The 16,686-nt window shown below is 31.3% G+C and overlaps 1 long non-coding RNA gene across 1 annotated transcript in view; it reads left to right on the top strand.

Annotated features, from left to right (window-relative positions):
- The first annotated feature begins 6,378 nt into the window (after positions 1-6,378).
- LOC127699916 (uncharacterized) overlaps positions 6,379-16,686 on the top strand; it is a 31,562-nt gene continuing 21,254 nt past the window's right edge. Inside the window, exons 1-2 of the long non-coding RNA XR_007981292.1 lie at positions 6,379-6,478; positions 15,012-15,131. This is a non-coding gene — a long non-coding RNA (uncharacterized LOC127699916). The remainder of the gene's footprint in view (positions 6,479-15,011; positions 15,132-16,686) is intronic.

The following is a 16,686-nucleotide window of genomic DNA, read 5'->3' on the forward strand; positions in this document are numbered from 1 at the left end:
CGAGCATGTTTACACTATAAGGACGTATTAACTGCTACAACAGAATTATGTGTAAGAAAGACTGATATCGACACTACACAGGTTTTATTGTCACCATCACGAATTGGTTGGCCGATACGATTTGTTGGTGTCTCAATTCACAAGCTACATATTTTCGCGGTTTCAGATAAATAGATACAAGTAATGATCACTAATTCTATCGATTTTGTCCTATTCCCAATTCGGACAGTTTGACTGGAAATGGATTCGCATAGCGGATGATGTAAGCCCGCTCTGGCTCCTTTTGGAGTTTATGAGATACCCTCAGTGTGTTTGTTACCTTGATTTGGCTCTTCTTAATCTATTAGTCCCCAATGGTGACTGTTGCAATAGAAATATGGTCACTTTGGCCTTCTGTCGACAAGCAGTAAAACTCGTGCAAAAGCGGAACGTCCGTTTGGCTAGCTGTGCGGGATGTACAAGTAGGTTGCCACTTCCAGTAAGAAAGGGGATGTTAAATCCGATGTCTCAAGAAGAGAGAGAGACACGCTCTCTGCACGTTTTAATCCTTGCAACAACTCTTTGAGGGGTCCGTTGTTGGCCTGTTGTAAAGCAAAAATTTCTTTCCCTATCCCATAAACACTCATTTTCCAGTGGCAGTCCAAATTTTTCCTACTTTCATGCGAGACGATGCAGGACCTTCCTTTTTTATGTATTGTTACCTCAGTCTCGTCCTTAACATGCATGGAATATTTTCCACTGGATGTTATACAAACATCAACGAATCAATCAATCTTAATCTAATACGAGATTTGATTGTCGGTAAATTACTGTTGCCATCATTTACAGAAAACTCTCAATTTCTGATTAAAAGGTTTTAATACTCATTCTGCTGAGGTCTTGCAAATGAGAATAATTCTTGACAAAAAAAAAAAAAAAAATAAAAGAACAAACAAACAAACCCAACGCATTCACCAGTTACCTTTCAGTTATTCAAAATTGCTGTTTATACTTAGTATAATGATTTGACATGTTTAAAGTTTTGGAGTTGAGTAGTAATGCTCGTTCCATAAGTATACCTAACATGCTTTTTGTCGCCAGTTTTATATGCAAGTCACATGTCCGTTTAAGCAACTTAATTTTTAATCACAGATGAGGGTTTCTGCTATCAGACAAAACCTGACTGAGATTTCCTTATTAAAAATAATTACACTACGTCGACAATTTCTAAATATTTAGAAAAGTGTATGTTTGTTTACAGGTTGTTTACCTTATAAGTGTAATAAAACAATTTGGATACCATATCGCCTTAGAATAAAAACATATTTTTGAACTAAGTTTCCTTCAAATTGAATATTTTTTGTAATGAAACAATATCACAAACAATTGATAAAAATATATAATATTGATAAGTTTATTTCTTTTTTATTAATTGGAGAGAAGCCGTTAACAATCGTAATGTGTGTCTAATTTATGTCTTCTGTTTATCCATATATTTTAGCATACCATTCAACTGATGTTAGGCATGACGAATTATTGTCTTGGTCAAAAGCGTCAGAAAGATGTGATAATGGTGGCTTAGAATTCAATGAAAGCATTTTAAAAGGATTTAATGTTCTTCAAAATAAAACCTTTTGGATTGGGAAGGCTATTTACAGGAAGACGTTAGACTGGGTAGAAATACTGGGTAATTCCCACTAAGAATAAAAAATATAGCTTCAGATATGATTAAAATCAAAGACAATAAAAGAAAGACCCCCAAACAAGAAAAAAAGAAAACAACAACAACAAATATCCCCCCCCCTTTCCCCCCAAAAAAAGAAAATAAAACATGAACAGATTATGCAGAAATAAATATTTCTATTTCGACAAATTCATTATCGTTCGGACTTTTGCTTATCCAACATTACAAAAGTCATCAGTAATATATTTCACTTGCTAACTAATGCCAGCGTTTGAAAAATTTGGGATTTTTTTTTCTTCTCCAAGACTTTATAAATTGCTGAATTCAAATGATACTAAGATGAAAACAAATGATTAAAACAATACATACGTTATCTTCATGTCGTTGCACGACGTAATTACAATGTCGAGATAAAAGGGATAATATTGATATATCTCATCCATATGTCAAGCGTTGTTTGTTGGCCAGTAACCCTATCAGTTGATTTATTATTTAAATTTAGATGTTTTGATTTACATACATTTTCAATACGTTGACGATATTCCACGAAAAAAACCTATGTAAACGTAGATGTAATGTAGATGTAACCACATTACGAATTGAAGTATGCAGAATGGTTGCTGTAATACATGATTTATACACATAGTAGACACATGATATAAAATATATCAAATAAATACAATTGAGAATGGAAATGGGGAATGTGTCAAAGAGACAACAACCCGACCATAGAACAGACAACAGAAGGTCACCAACAGGTCTTCAATGCAGCGAGAAATTCCCGCACCCGGAGGCGTCCTTCAGCTGGCCCCTAAACAAATATATATACTAGTTCAGTGATAATGAACGCCATACTAAACTCCAAATTGTACACAAGAAACTAAAATTAAAAATAATACAAGACTGACAAAGGCTAGAGGCTCCTGACTTGGGACAGGCGCAAAAATGCGGCGGGGTTAAACATTTTTATGAGATCTAAACCCTCCCCCTATACCTCTAGCCAATGTAGAAAAGTAAACGCATAACAATACGCACATTAAAATTCAGTTCAAGAGAAGTCCGAGTCTGATGTCAGAAGATGTAACCAAAGAAAATAAACAAAATGAAAATAATACATAAATACATAAATAACAACAGACTACTAGCAGTTAACTGACATGCCAGCTCCAGACTTCAATTAAACTGATTGAAAGATTATGTCTTCATCATATGAATATCAGGCACAATCCTTCCCGTTAGGGGTTTAGTATCATACCATCATAACATATATGAGAAGAACATAACTCGTGTCATGCCAACAACTGGTTTTTAAATAAATGTGTTTAGTGCCGATGCAAAGACCCTGTAAGTGAATCAATATTAACGCCAAAATATGCAATCTTTAATGACCTGACAACAGTATCGTAACTATATCCCTTCTTAATAAGTCTATTTAAAGGTTTTGTTATCTTCAGAGGTGAATACTGACATTTTTGTGCTTTATAAAGAATATTTCCATAAAAATTGGATGTGAAATACCTGAACGTTTAAGAAGTCTGCATATGGAGCTATATTTACGAATGAAACCATACAAAAAAATCCAAATCTAGTTAAGACGATTTTAGGCGTGGTGGGGTATAAAAACCTTAATTATCAAAGATAAAACAAAAACCAAACAGAACAAAATAAGAAAAACAAAACAACAAACAAACACAATAATTCATACTAAAAATATAAAGTATAGGGGTTTCAACAAATGAAAATACTATTATTTATACACTGCATTACATATTTCAACTTTTTACGAGCGTCATTAGAAATGTGCAATAATCATGAAACCAATGCAGCGAATTGTATGGTAAGCAACGTAGTGTAGTATGTATGTTTTAAATATGGAATGAAAATAACACTTGATGAAGTTCGTGCGTCCGAAGCGCGTTTCTTGATTAAACTTTATCGGGAACGATTTGAAAGATTAAAGAAGAAAAAGATTTTAAACTGCAAGGCATATTTCTTATCAATGCATTCATATTTTGCTTTAACTATGCAATATGTATAAACTAGTTTTTAGTGAAAAGTATTCTCATTTTCCTTTAATCGTTATTTTATAACTAATAGGTTGTTATGAAGTTAATGACCCTATAAGAATGACAGAATTGAGAGAAACCTTATCCGTTGCAGAATGCCAAATAAAGTGTAAATCCGTCATACCTGAATCACCATTATATTTTGGATACAACGTAAGTATTTAAAAAAAAATTAATTTACTAATTATGTTCGAAGATAAATATAATAATGGTTAATTTGATTAAGGTCACGATTGAAGTAACTGAAATTTCAATCACGATATTCCTAAGATATCTGTTGAAACTGAAACCAAAACAATAAAGTATTTAAAAAAAAAATAATTTACTAATTATGTTCGAAGATAAATATAATAATGGTTAATTTGATTAAGGTCACGATTGAAGTAACTGAAATTTCAATCACGATATTCCTAAGATATCTGTTGAAACAGAAACCAAAACAATAAAGTATAACATTTATCATATTATTATATTTTACGTCTTGATATTTGTTACTAACATATGCATATAGCGTGTCCAAATTCTGGATTCAAATCATATCAAATACAGCATAAATGGAAAACTAGCCTTTGATTCAGACATCTATAGATACAAATATATGATTTTCTTTTGTTTCCGCAAGCTAAAATCAAGGCAGATCAAGACACATTATAAATACAAATATTTCAAATCCTGATTAAGATAATTCTTATAATTTCATGGATAATTTGTGTCATGTAATTCACCAATTTACTTTCTAAAATGAAAAACAACAACAGATAGTGTGTTAACAGATATAAATGTAGATTAACCAGCAAGTTATACAAATAGTAAGAGCGAGGGATATAAATCACAGGAATGATATTAATTCAAGACAACAAAACCATCCAGTAGTCACTTTGGATATAAATACCACTAAATGTCATAATTGATTGCTAGGGAAATTGTTAAGGAGTGTTTTGATCTTCTTAAGTAAACCAGGGTTTCTCATTGTATTATTAGAATCTATGCAAATTCTGTGCACGCTGGTTATAAAGATAGGTACACATCTCTTTTCATGTAAGAGTTAAGATATATTGAGGTTATTTTGAATTAATAGTAATAATATAAGGATTACTCATATCTAATAAGAATTATGGAATATCGGCAAACTGTGATTTTTAAGCGATTGCATTGACCTCGACGTAATGGAATTAACACATCAAATGATTACCCTATTATTTTCCTTGCTATTTTAAATCCAATTTCAAATCATTTCCAAAACACGACGTTTGACTTAAATGTTTTTGAGTTCGACTAAATTTGCATTTGAAATATTTCCTTTGACATATAAATTTTGTTATCTTAGATTTTCATAAAATTTCTGTAAATATTGAAGAAATGTGGTATGATTTTTAATGAGTAGCAACCATGGTTTCCATATGGATTTCAACAATGAGCAAATCGCAAACCGCATATCACGCTATAAAAAGTCGCGAAATAACAAATGTAAAACAATTCAAACTAATTTATGTACAAAACAATAAACGAGAAAACTAACGTCCTGTTTGTTTATTGTTGTTATTCATCGTATTCTTCTTTGTTGTCGAAATTTGTATCTATGGCATGATTTACATTGTTTGGAATGATAAATCAAATAGATGACAAATATGATTTTTTAGTTCTATTCCTAATATCGAAATATAAAGAAAGTTTTACACCTGTTGCAATCGTCCAATATTAGATCCCTCATACTATATTTTACAAACGGATATTTCAGTCTCTCATTTCCAACCATTTGCAATATCCTTACTTCAACATGTTCAATTACCAGTTGATAACATTCTGTCAATCAATATGAACATTCATTAAAAGGTTTGTCCTTAAGCCTTAAGCAAATCTTACTCATTACTATTTAAATATTCGGTTTTGAACAGTTAGGGTTAGAGTTAGGATTAGGGTTAGGGTAAGGGTTAAGGGTTAGGGTTAAGGTTAGGGTTACGGTTATGAAAATATCTTTGATTAATTAAAAACGAGTAACCAAATTGCGTTACCGTAATGTTTTTCTTACTTCTTCTGATATTCTCTTTACCACGGAGTGACGTCGGGTAATAAAGCAACATACAATAATGGATTGATAGATGGTGCTTGCTTAATCTAATGACGTCATTAAATTCCTCAAATGTTGATAAATGTAAATGGTATGGTAGATCTTACCAATCAACTTTAACAAAAAAGAAAGTCTGAAATACCAAACGTTATGACAATAGATAGAATAGACATAACCGGTTAAAACATCGAGATCTTAATTAAGGGAGCACAAAACACAACACTAAAAAGCCACACAAAACCATTTCATACTATACTACGATGATACTCCGTTGCTCCATAGGTGTAAAAAAATTATAATAACACTTTACAAACTGCATTCGTCCGAAGCGCTTGCCTGGAATTACGTTCATCAGGAATGCTCAAAGCCAATTATTTGAAAGCCAATGATGTATAGGAACCGAAATAGTTGAAGCAGTTGAAATTAAACTGTATTTCAAATGTAGTGAGGTACAACCAATTAGGGCGGAAACAGGGTGGAACAATACGGCGATTAGTCATAATCAGCGCAAGGAAGAGAGGATATGTTAGATGTTTTTCTCATGTCAGTATGATTTTAAATTATTCCAATTGTAGGAAGAAACAAAAGTGTGTAGATGTGCTCGAAATATACCGACAGACATAGCAGCAATTCAAGACTGTGCAAACAAGACATTTTCAAATGCGTATTTCTTCTATCAAGGTTTGTGACATTCAACTGAGACTTATTTACAACATGATTTTTCATCTTTCACATTTTGCTTATTATTACAATAAGTTGATATTAACGAGCCTAGGCATGTTGCATAAGTGTTTTGTTTTCAATAATGATAATAGTATTGTTACTATCATTTTCATCAGTGTTGTTATTAGGTCTTTCCACTTTTTCGTGGAAATAACTATTGACTTTATTCTGATAATTAGGTCTTTTAATTTTTCCGTGGAAAAACCGTTTGATTTTGTTTTGATTATTTGTTCGCCTATTTTTGTTTTCTTGCGTGGTATAGTTGTTTCAAAATAGATTTTTGGTATATAATATCGAACAGTCTATATGTACGCTTTTGAAACTGACCCTGCTTTACCAAACACTTTACTTTGTAAGATTTATCTCCCCGAACAATATTTTTCCTGTGTGCACTTCTTCTTCGCAACCCTATAAGATTACGACAAAATCCTTTTACCTAATTGCTTGCTATATCTTCAGGTTGCCGAGAATAATTTTGATCGAAGATATCTAAAGATTCCATATGAGAGTTATTTCCCTTTATGTTTTCGACAAAAGTGATGTAATAGTAACTCATAAGCCATAAGTAATACAGACATAGGGTCTTTTGCTTTGAGTTCCTTGGTCCACTAAAAAGAAAATGGGATCAAAGTCATAGATAAAGGTCATGTCTTTTTTTTTTGCTTTTACTTGTGCATGCTACCCCTAAAAAACTGTAATATATATGGACATTCTTTATATTGACTTTGGTATAACTTGATGCATGATAAAGCCATAGAGTCTTTTTCATTTGGTAGGAAAACACATGACCTTGAACAGTCAAACGGAAGTGACCTTTCGTGAACCGGAAGTAGCCACATTTTGCATAAGTTAAATATGAAAGTATCTAGAACCATATTTTGTTGGAATCAATTTGGATCGAAGCGATTCGATGAAATTTTATAGGAGTTATCTACCTTTACCAAATAAATTTGTTTTTTTAACTCATAAACCGTTAACCGTATAACCATGGAATCTTTTTATTTGAGGTCCTAACTTAGAAAATGAGGTCAAGGTCAAAGGTCAAGGTCAAGTTCTTTATTTTGACTTTTCCTTGTTTTTGCATTTTGTCCAACACTTTTAAAGATATATATGACAGAACAAGTGCAAATTGTTTGCTTTATTGTAATGAAGATATGTTACATTTGGTTTGAATCAATCTGATGGCATCTTATAGGAGTTAGTGCCCCTGAAATGTCTAATTATAAGGTTAATTGATTATTACTTCAACTTGGTTCATTATAAAGCCATATGACCTTTTACAAAAGGTTGGTAGACATATGACCTTGAAAAATGACAACCGAAAGTGACCTTCAGAAAACCGGAAGTATCCATTTTGCACTTTCTTCATGGAAAAGTACTCGTAATCCATACATTTTGTAATTTTAATTCATTAACTTATCACTGAAGACTAGAAATGACTTTCGATAAATCGGAAGTGGCCAATAATCTCCTGGTTTACAGACAAAAGTATATAGAAACTGTATTTTTGGAATCAGTGTGAAAGAAACTATCATATGAGACCGTAAGTGACATTTACTTCACCGGAAGTAGCCAATTATCTCCCTTATTTCACTCAGAAGTATATAGAAACCACTTATTTATCGCATCAGTATGAAGAAACTGATAAGATGCCAATTTTAACTTTGAGTAAACAAGAACTAGCTTCTTTTCAATGAATTTGAAATTTGCTGTGGAAAGACCTTCAATTGTTCTCTGAACAATTGGTTTTTAATTATAATTTTTTTTTCTTTCGACATTTTTTTTCTTGCGATGTATAGTGGTTGCGCAAGATGTCGCATAGATGTTTTGGATATTATATCGAAAAGTTATTGCGCTTTTAAAACCATATTTAACAGAAGACATTTTATTGTAAGAGTTATCTCCCCAAACACTGTTTTCCTCCATAATCAAAAAAGGTAGCGACACAATTCTTTTTATTAATTGTTCGTTACAACCTCAGGAATTTGTGGCTGATTTGGAACTAACGATCCAGTGACATCTTATAGGAATTATCTACCTTTACCAATTAAATTTATCATTATGTTTTGTAATTCATAAAACGTAAGCCGTATAAACCTAGATTCTTTTCACTTGAGGTCCTTTGCTCTTTACTAAGAAAATGAGATCAATGTCAAAGGTCAAGGTCATGTTCTTAGTTTTTACATTCACTACATATCGAGTTATAGATATCAACAACAAACATGTTACCAAAATGTAAGTCACGACAAGAAAATTTTGTCAAAATAGTACACGTTATTTTCTTGGGTGTTCAATGTCCCTGAAATGGTGGAATCAACAAATTGACTAATCATAACTTCAAACTTTGCAGCTATCATGATGAACATGTATCTTATCTCAATAAATCAACCAATGTCCACAATCACCGCCCGCACCTAATTTATTTATGAGAAATCTTAATTGTATGACATGAAAATCGCCTTCAGTTCCGTAGATTTTACTTTAAAAAGTACAATCCGCCTTATGTACAAACTTCTGAAATAGAAATCCATCCCTGCAAAATTCTGCTCCAAATTTCTAAACATGCATTAGAATACAAATATGCGCTCATGCAAACATGTGTACGAAAAAAAATGTGCATGATCAAACATCAATTAACTGTAAAAAACAAATCAATTGTTATCGTGCTTCTCTGTCAATACACATGCATGGTCTGTTTAACCATCACCCTCAAAAAGGCTAAAAATAACTATAATTGAGATAATCTTAATAAGCATCTTGACGTCACAACCACCCACCACCACAAGTGCGGGCCTAAATTTAGAATAAAACATTCCACATTCAAATATAGAAAATGAAACTACAATACAAAATGTAAGTCAGTTTTCCTACAAATTCAAACAAAATGCACACACAACAAATAAATAAAACATGAAGTCCGAGGTTCTGTAGGAAATAGAGGAAATTTCTAGAAGAAGATGCAAGGATTATTCTTATTATGGCGTGCATGCCGTCCGTTTGGTTGTGCGGGTTGTGAAAATACGCATCCACGTTCGGCCAGAATGAGGACGTTAAAATCGTTGTCTCGGGTAGAGAGTGCAATGTTAAATTTTAATCAATGAAAAGGTCATTCAACCAATCAATCAATCAATCAATCAATCATGTTTCGGTCCCATATGTTTAATAGGGGGTCCAAGATATAATTTTTTTCTTTTTTGCTTTTTCCAAGAGACCCGGTCCCATGTGTTTAATCAACCAAACAACCAACCAACCAATCAATTAATCAATTAATTAATCATTCAATCAATCAATCATGTTTCGAAGGAGAGAGAGACCGTTTATAATTGTTTAAAAATAGATTTATATTTATTATTGTAATTATTATTAAAATTATTGTTATTATTATCAAAAGGTATGTCATAATTCACATATCTTGCGGAAAATTCATATATCACACATAGCATAGATAAAACAACTAATTTATAGCTTTCTATATTAAATTCTGCTCATTTAAGCATTTGTTGCTATTTCTTCTTAAGTTCAAATAAGGTGAGCAACAGTTCATGTAAAAACTATACCTTATCTAATTTGTGCTGCGAGAGTTCAACATACCTTTAATTGTATAATTCCATACTAGAGCGCACTGGTTCCCAGAAGTATAGTAGTAAAAAAACATGTACTTGTGATCTGATCAACACGGCCCTCCTATTTTAATATAATATATTTTTTTGACTATTCAAAAGAAAGTTTCAAAAAAGGTTTCACTGCGATCCCAAGTCCTTTAGGGCATGCGATACAGTTTTGATCCCACGGTGATTTTTTTTACGAATGTTTGCAAAAAAATGTTTCACCTAGTTACTTCAAATATGTAACACAAAATATACCTGTATGTGCTACTTTTAGAGAACAAAAGAACCGGAAATTTAGACATTTGCTTCACGTTTCGGTTTCTTAGAAATTTCTATGCTTTTGACAAACATACCAAACTGTTTTGTTTCAATAGATTAACACAAGCAGATTTTTGTAAAAACATTCGGAATATCTTCTTTACATAAGAATATTTAAATTTATGTCACAATTCTTTGGAAATAATTCATGTCATTTAAATTTTCATGATTTTAGAAAAAAAACATGTTTACTGTATATGTCCCTACCTAAATTAAAAAAATCATCAGTGATTTGTTCATACAAACTTCTTCAAATAATCTTTATACGTAATAAAACCAAATGTCATCTTAAAATAGGAGTCCATGAACTCGTGTTCAAACTAATGAAAAATACATCTTTTCCAGTATCTCACAGGTTTACGTCACGAAAAGAAAATTTACGTTAGCGACTGCATTACCTCCCCTGTATCGTATGCCCTTCAACTTTCATTTGATACCAAAATTATCCACATATTTTACTTATTGACAAAGTTACAGTATGCGAATAAACTATTTTGTTTAATATATGTACTATCTCCTCTGCCCTAATTTTTGGTTAAATTTTAAAAACTATACCTCTGGTATTTTTTTTTAATGTTGCAAATCATAATAAGATGTCTGAAAATGCAAAATTGTACAAAATTAACCAATTTAAAGCACACAATGTTACTTTTTATATGTATTGCATTCCAAAGCCTTGATTATGAAACTTGCTATTAGGGAATCAATTTCTAACAGTCAAAACAACAATACATTTAATTTTAGCCAAAATGTAACATGAAACCTTGCTAAAAATAATAATGTGATATATTCGCATAAAAATACAAAGCATTCAATACTTTGGCTTATACATACAGCGCAATCCTTCGGTAGCAAGGGTTAAGCAAATAGAGTACAAATATAAGCTTTAAGTCAAATTGTCTATTTTTTGTTACTAAGGAAAATAAAAAATAAAATTGACATGTATTGTCATTCTAAAACACTTTATTTTCTCAGAAATTGATTTAGAACCCAATCTTTATAGATTTATGGTATGAATAGTTTTAAATTATGCTTTTCTGATCGTTCCAAGTATGCCATAACGTAGTAATATACAGTTAGGGAAAAAATAAAAAATTACCCTAATAAATTTTACCATCCCCTTTTCCTTGCTTTCTTACAAATTAAGCTTAATGTTTGTGTCATATATGTGCATATGTATGTAACCAGTATCTCTTCTGAAAATTTGATTTCCAGTAGTTAAAATGGTTAAAAAAAATTCTTTTAGGTGTATCAATGGCAACAATCTGCATTTAATTGCTATAAAAAATTGCAAAAAAGGGGGTAAAGATGTCACATATTTCCCAAAAATTTGGCCAAGAGTAGAATTGCAATACTTTGGAGTGATATCTTTTCTGAAACTGTTTACATATATCTATCAATAAAAATCATATGTCTTTCGTCTCATTTTTTTGTAAAATTGCGTCAAAACGTTCTTGTGAAAAAAAAGTGTTTGTAAATATTACAATAATTTCTGGACCTATGGCCGGTCTGGCTATGACAATAAGGAGAGTCAAACATAAAATAGCCCATAAAACATGTAAAAAATAATCTTGATGTTCTTATGAACCCACTTTGAAGGCTAAATTAGTCATTAGCTGTCTAAAAATGAATTTTATTGCACAATAACTTTCATATTTGAAAAATCCACCATGGCCAAAATGCGAAACTACACTCCTAACTGTGTATTGCTACCTTAACTGTATTAGAGCAAAAAGACCTATATAAAAAGGCTGAAATATTTTCCTGGCTGTTATTTGAAACCGATATAAAAATTTTTGTAAAATATTTGATGCAGCACGACTTCTAAAAACAAATGTGATCAATTGTAATTGTAATGGGTATACTTTATGAATTTCACACATACTTTTCAGTTGTGAAATAAACCCCGTAATTCAAAGCCCATTCCTTTCAAAATCCTTTTAACAATGATTCTACAGTGACCCCAAGTCCGTAAGCTTTCATTTGATATCAAAATTACCCACATATATTGTACTTATTGACAAATTTACAGTTATGAGGATGAGGTATTTTATTTGAAATATATTCTACTTCCATAATTGTTCTTTCTATCTGGGTTCGAAGTAGTCATTTTATACAAATTTTCGCACAGCGGGAAAATTAGTGACGTTGTGATAGGTTTAATGCCGTCACGTGGTGATCCTTGTTTATTAATAGGGGTAGATATATTTCATAGAGGTTTCATGACGTCGCGTCTACTATTAATGGTGACGTCAATATTAATGTTATTGTATTTCATTGTTTATTTGAATTGACAATTTGGCAGGAAAAGTCCCGTATGCGATACATTTGTTATACGATTCTCTGCGGACCCTCTATGGATCCATACGGGGTCAATAGCAAACCGTATAGCTTATAATGTGCAACAGACTCACCTAAAAAGATATTTCACTTATAAAATCTTTTAATAGGACTTGTGGTTAAAATATGTTGTTGCAGTAATCTTATTAACAACTGGAAGTAGTTAAACTCAAGTTATATTTACAGTTATACAGATTTGAGAAAATACAGACTAATTTAAAAACGTATAACAAATAAAATCCATTTTATTTATAGTTTATTTCTTGTAGCTTTGCAAACTTATGTCTGGTAAATTCCCGAGAGATATTAATTGAAAGATTTATAATACAAATTCAAGGATCAAAACATAGTCCTTATAAATGTAAACCCCCTTCTTGTCTTAATCTGCTTTAGAAATTGAAATATAGATAATTTTGAAAGTATTAAAACTGCAAACCAAAATACTCAAAGGTTTGATTTATTATCCGTTAAATCGATGATTTAATTCACGTCCACAGATAAGGATTTCTATTCCGGTGTAAAATATTTGTTGTGTATAATTGTTGAAAAAGCATTATTACTAATTAAAGGCAACAGTAGATTATGAATATTCAAATCTCATAATATAAGAAAAAGAGATGTGGAATGACAACTATCCACAGAGAGCAGATGATTGAAATGTATAGATGTAAGCAACCTATTTAAAAGACAAAAATCATGGTTAAAACACATAAAATATGTTATGCATGCATCACCCGCCAATCGTATCAAAACTAAGTCAAAATATCACAGTTGCGTAATCGTACAAGTCAAAAAAACATCATGAATGCTACTGAGCTTACTATGTGTTTTAATGAACCATGGTTATATCAAAGAACGTCTCGTCCTTTTTCTAAAAAAGTTCATCGGAAGATACCAAGAACTTGTTGATAAATATTCCGTATCAACTTCACAAATAATACATGATGGTCTTGAAGTATAGGTTCTAGGTAATGACGTTGTTTATCATTTCAATTACGTGTTATTGTGTTTTTGTTGTTTGTCTTTGTATATTTTTAACCTTTATTGTTTAGTCCATTTTTTGTAATATCCTTTTGACGTTGATCGGTATTTATACATCCTGCCATTGTGTTACTGTGTTATGGTCATTTTTTGTATTTTTGTCTTTCATTTTTGCTTATGTGCTTTGACTAAAGAGTGTCTTTACGCCATTTTGTTTTTCTTTGTTTCCATATTTATTTGTTTTATAGTGATTAAGATTATGATAAAATGTTGACCTTTGTTTCCCAATTTTTGACATTTTTACCTTTGATATCTGTTTGTTTTGCTCATACATTGTTGTCAATATAATGGAATTCTATGCGACTGTCGTACAAATGAATGGAGGTTTAGTGAGCTATTTAATCAGGGTTAATCCACCATTTTCTACATAAGAAAATGCATGTACCAAGTCAGGAATTTGACAGTTGTTTTCCATTCGTTTCAAGTGTTTGAGCTTTTGATTTTGCAATTTGATAAAAAACTCCTTGGATTTCGGTTTTTTATTTTACTTTTTATCATTTATTAACATACACAAATAAAACAATGTAAGTAAGAAAAAGAAGAAAAAATATATATTTGACTGCAATAGCACACGAGGTCATTCGATAATACATCCACTTAACGTTAATCAACCAACAATCAAATCAATCAACCGTTAATACATAACTCCTTAACTAATTCTTATTTAGAGTGTGAACACGTCTTTCATATTGACTTATCTGCAATTAAAACATTTGTTCAATATTGATATCCACCAATTACAAATATGTTAAAGATTTTATACATCAAATAAATACATATACGTAGTGGAGTTTCTTGTGCGATAAAATTTGTCATAGGCAACGTTTAATTTCTTAATTAACTTAAAAGGAGCATCGACATAAAAATCCTTTTCATGAGTTTTGTCTTAAAGTTAATGGTTTGATATTATCTATAAATTTGAAAATTGTTATAAAATCGGCAAAAATTCCATTTACATTAGAATAGCGAGAACGCGTCAATATAAATTAAATGACACAACAACAAATCAATATAATAAGACCAAAAATATATTTGTGTCTAAGAAATAAAAACTCACCAATGATTCCAGATTTGAATTAAATCACATTTAAATGATAGAAGTGAAATAAACATTACGTATTTTGGCTTCGTACCACATCTTTGTATTGTTTATTGTTATATTTGTAAAATTTAATGTTTTATAGAGTATCTAGGACATGTATCAGCAGGACAAGGAGGACACTGTACAACCTTAAAATGCATGTCAGGAAAAAATAATCTGATAGCCCTTGACTGTTCATCAACAATTCCAGCGGGACGATGTGGTAAGTAACAAAATAAACTGCTTAAGTGTCCCAAATGTTATGATAGACTGTAACATATTTTTCAGTTGAAGAATATGAAATATTTTGCTCTTAAAACTCAGTTTCAAACTTTTTGAATTTATGTTCAGATTTTTTTTTTGATTGATCCGCTTGTTCTTGAAAGTCGGGTAAACATTATATTTTTTTTGTAAAGAAGCATTCGAACCTCATCTGCTTTGACCTGTGATTTAGAAATTGGACAGTTTTCATTTTATAAATATTATTAAGATGGATGAAATCGTTTTATTGATATCATTTTGACAAGTCGCTGGATTTGGGTTTACAACATTAAAGCACCATATGCTTATATCGACAAAAAATGTCTCTTTAGTGATGATCAATGCCAAAATATTTACAAATCCAAAACATAATACAAATTTTGAAGATCTGATAATCCAAAAACGACCTTACGTAAAGCTAAATCCGCACCTAACACGAATAAGACACCAAGGGCAAATTGAAAACCGTAAATTAGAAAAATAACCCCAACACAATGGCCTATAAGGAAAAGGATATAAACACAAACAGCAGTTCTCTCAACACACTATTGTGCATATGTTTCGATCACAATAACATAATGTACCAAATGACTAATAAGAAAATAAGCCTTTTTAACTAATTTGATGAGTAAAATCGATGAACCGTACATGTATAATCCTACCTATTGCTGGAATTCAAAGATATGATAGATGTGAATGATATAGGCATAACCCGTTTGTGCTGCAATTCAAAAGAACTCTTTAACAAATAAAATTATCTCCGTTTGATGGTTACAAGTTATGTCTGGGATTTATAGATGAGCGACATAAGGAGACGGTGAAGGTTAGTTTTGGTTCATTGATCCTGCAATCCTAATAGAAAATATCCAAATCAAGACCTCGGAATGGTGTGTCAACCGGATAAATTTTGTGTCCTCATAATACCAACACCGAAATATGCAACTGGTCGAAGTATGCTAGGTAAATTCACGATTAGCAGCAAGTAGCCGTCGTCATATACATTTCTGATGGAAATTAAGTCATGTTTGTTTTGTCTCTTTTTGTTGTGTTATATTTTTAAGGAGGTTGAGAAGGGGAAGGGGTGAAGAAGGGGTGCATCTAACGAAGAAAATATCAAATAAATTGTCAAATCAAACCAGGTAGGCAGGAAATAAAAACCACACACGAATATAAAAAAAAAGACCCATAAACTAACATGATGAATAGTTTAATGAAATATTAGCCAAACATCATTTCTTGTTTCTTATTTTGTAGCAAACTTCACATTCGTTGTTATTTCAAGCTAGAAAATGGATGAAAAAAAAAAACATAGTAACATTATAAATCCCCATAGAATTACAATTTTATGTATTTCTATAAGTTTTATAAAGTAAAAATGTGCGGTTTAAGTAAACGACACTTCAACCTAACGATTAAAATAACAAAGTGACATCTACCTGATCTTGAAGGCCATAAATATTCTTCAACAATAGACAGTCATAATCTATCCAATGTGTAAAGCTCAAAGTTGTCCCGAC

This window comes from Mytilus californianus, unplaced genomic scaffold, assembly GCF_021869535.1.
Source record: "Mytilus californianus isolate M0D057914Y unplaced genomic scaffold, xbMytCali1.0.p SCAF_44, whole genome shotgun sequence".
NCBI classification, from domain to species: domain Eukaryota; kingdom Metazoa; phylum Mollusca; class Bivalvia; order Mytilida; family Mytilidae; genus Mytilus; species Mytilus californianus.